Source organism: Enhydra lutris, unplaced genomic scaffold (assembly GCF_002288905.1).
Source record: "Enhydra lutris kenyoni isolate GAN:26980312 unplaced genomic scaffold, ASM228890v2 scaffoldscaffold177, whole genome shotgun sequence".
In the NCBI taxonomy this organism is placed as follows: Eukaryota; Metazoa; Chordata; class Mammalia; order Carnivora; family Mustelidae; genus Enhydra; species Enhydra lutris.
Genome location: NW_019154261.1, coordinates 124,693 through 128,439, shown reverse-complemented (window position 1 = coordinate 128,439; position 3,747 = coordinate 124,693).

The window sequence follows — 3,747 nt, the reverse complement described above, 5'->3', positions numbered from 1 at the left end:
CCATCAGAATCCTAGAGGAGAACATAGGCAGTAACCTCTTCAATATCAGCCACAGCAACTTCTTTCAAGATATGTCTCCAAAGGCAAAGGAAATAAAAGCGAAAATGAATTTTTGGGACTTGATCAAGATCAAAAGCTTCTGCACAGCAAAGGAAACAGTCAACAAAAAAAGGGGGACAACCCATGGAATGGGAGAAGATATTCACAAATGACAGTACAGACAAAAGGCTGATATCCAGGGTCTATAAAGAACTTCTCAAACTCAACATACAGAAAACAGACAATCATGTCAAAAAATGGGCAGAAGACATGAACAGACACTTCTCCAGTGAGGACATACAAATAGCTAAGAGACACATGAAAAAATGTTCATCATCACTAGCCATCAGGGAGATTCAAATCAAAACCACATTGAGATACCAACTTACACCAGTTAGAAGGGCCAAAATTAACAAGACAGTAAATAACGTGTGTTGGAGAGGATGTGATGAAAGGGGAACCCTCTTACACTGTTGGTGGGAATGCAAGTCAGTGCAGCCACTTTGGAAAACAGTATGGAGATTCCTTAAGAAATTAAAAGTAGAGCTTCCCTATGACCCTGCAGTTGCACTACTGGGTATTTACCACAACGATACAGATGTAGTGAAAAGAAGGGCCATCTGTATCCCAATATTCATAGCAGCAATGGCCACAGTCGCCAAACTATGGAAAGAATCAAGATGCACTTCAATGGACGAATGGATAAGGAAGATGTGGTCCATATACACTATGGAGTATTATGCCTCCATCAGAAAGGAGGAATGCCTAACTTTTGTATCAACATGGGCGGGACTGGAAGAGTTTATGGTGAGTGAAATAAGTCAAGCGAGGGAGTTAATTATCATATGGTTTCATTTATTTGTGGAGCATAAGAAATAACACGGAGGACATGGGGAGATGTAGAGGAGAAGGGAGTTGGGGGGAAATTGCAAGGGGAGATGAACCATGAGAGACTATGGACTCTGAAAAACAATCTGAGGGTTTTAAAGGGGTGGGCAGTGGGAGGTTGGGTGGGTATTGTGGAGGGCACATGTTGCATGGAACACTTGGTGTGTTCATAAACAATGTGTGTCCCTCATAAACAGTGAATTCTGGTACATTGAAAAGAAATTTAAAAAATTAAAAAAGTTAAAACTATATATATGTATATGTCAATATTGGCTCATTATTTGCAGTGAAGTTAACATACTAATATAAATTGTTCATAGTGGTGAAACAGGGTGAGGGGTATAGAGGAAGTGTCTGTACCATTTTTGCAGTTATAAGACTAATGTCTAAAATTAAAAGTTTATTAATTAAAAGATACAGGCTGGTATATAAGGGCCACATAAAGTGCGGACTTACAAAAGGTTCCAGAAATAAGGCTATTTGGAAGCTATCTTGAAAGGGAAAATACTATCTTGAAAGGAAAAAGAGAAGCATAGTTTCCCTAAACTTTGAAGAATTTTTTAAGATTAACTTAAGAGGTCTGTGAATAATTATTTAAGTGAAAGTTCTAAGTAGTTTTATTTCTGGTTTATTTTTTCCTATGAAAGTGGTTTAGAAAATAAATAAATAAATAAACATATGTGTAAAAAGAAGTTTATATCAAAAACAGTGTACAAAATGCACAACACTAAATTTGACGGTACTGTTTCCTAATGGTGCTCTCGGCTGGCTTATGACTGCATGTAGCCACATCATGGCTGACTCTGAATGCAGCCCGTTTCTAGGCGTGTGTATACGTGTCCTTGGCCCCCTCTGTAGGTTAAGCAGTCCCTCTGAGCTGAGTGCATCAATGGGGGGAGGATGTTGGTCAAATAGGTAATAAAGGGAAATAGGGGCATGGGGAGACAGCAAAAAGAAAGCATGCTCATAAGTGGAGTTGAGGGAGGGGGGGTTTCAGAGATGCTCATGCTATTTCTTCTAACAATATGCATAGCTCTCTGTCAGAAATCTGGTGCAGATGAAAGAGCAATGCGGGAGAAACCAGTGTACCCTTTGCCAGGAAATAAACTTGAATTCCTGCTGATATACAAGCTGTGCCTAAAAACTCCCCCTAGACAATTTGGGGAAGAGAGGAGAAACTGTGTTCCTTTTCAGTGTTATGATTTCCCTTCAGTGGGGCTGGCTTTGGAAACAAATGTGTTCTGGCCCAGTATCTGGGAGAAGATATTTGCAAACGACATATCAGATAAAGGGCTAGTACCCAACATCCATCAAGAACTTATCAAACTCAACACCCAAGGAACAAATAATCCAATCAAGAAATGGGCAGAGGACGTGAACAGACATTTAGGCAAAGAAGACAGCCAGATGGCTAACAGAAATATGAAAATGTGCTCCACGCCACTCCGCTTCAGGGAAATACAAATCAAAGCCAGAATGTGATACCACCTCAAGCAGGTCAGAATGGCTAAAATTAACAAGTCAGGAAATGACAGATGCTGGTGAGGATGCGGAGAAAGGGGAATCCTCCTACACTTCTGGTGGGAATCCAAGCTGGGGTAGCCACTCTGGAAAATGGCATGGAGGTTCCTCAAAAAGATGAAAATAGAGCTACCCTATGATCCAGCAATCGCACTACTGGGTATTTACCCTAAAGGTAGAAATGTAGTGATCCGAAGGGGCATGTGCACCCAAATGTTTATAGCAGCAATGTCCACAATAGCGAAACTATGGAATGAACCTAGAGGTCCATCCACAGATGAATGGATACAGAAGAGGTGGGATATGTATATATAAACATATATATGTGTGTGTGTGTGTGTATATATATATATATATATCCATCAAAAAATATATATATATATCTCCATCAAAAGAAAAAAAATATATATATATATATCTCCATCAAAAAAAAAAAAAAAGGAAATCTTGCCATTTGCGACGACATGGATGGAACTAGAGGGTATTATGCTGAACGAAATAAGTCAATCAGAGAAAGACAATTATCATATGATCTCCCTGATATGAGGAATTTGAGAGGCAACATGGGGGGTTTGTGGGGTAGGGAAGGAAAAAATGAAAGAAGTTGGGATTAGGAGGGAGACAAATTATAAGAGACTCTTAATCTCACAAAACCAACTGAGGCTTGCCAGGGGTAGGGGGATAGGAAGAGGGTGGTTGGGTTATGGACATTGGGGAGGGTTATGTGCTATGGTGAGTGCTGTGAAGTGTGTAAACTCCAGGGACTAAAAATACATTATATGTTAATAAAAAAAATTAAAAAAAATTAAATGGAAAAAGGACCTAAATAGATATCTTTCCAAAGGAAAATGGAAATGCAAGTCAAAACCACAATGAAATTATTATATCACAATTAGAATGCTAATATAAAAAAGAAAAAATATATAACAAGTGTTGGCAAGGTTGTGGGGAAAATGGAACCCTTGTGCATGGTGGAAACATAAATTGATACAGCCATTTTTTTTTTTTTTTTTTTCAAAAAGAATGAAAGTTAAAACTACCATGTGGTGCAGCAATCCCACTTTGGGGCGTATATCCAAAGGAAATGAAAACAGGATCTCCAAGAGATATCTGCACCCCATGTTCGTTTCAGCATTGTTCACAGTAGTCAAGACATTGAAACAACCTAAGAGTTGCATGGGTGAAGAAAATGTGGGTCATGGACATGAAAAGTCTAGCATAAAGAATATAATCAATGATATTGCAATAACAAGGTATAGTGACAGATGGTGATTACACTTATTGTGTAATACTGAGTAG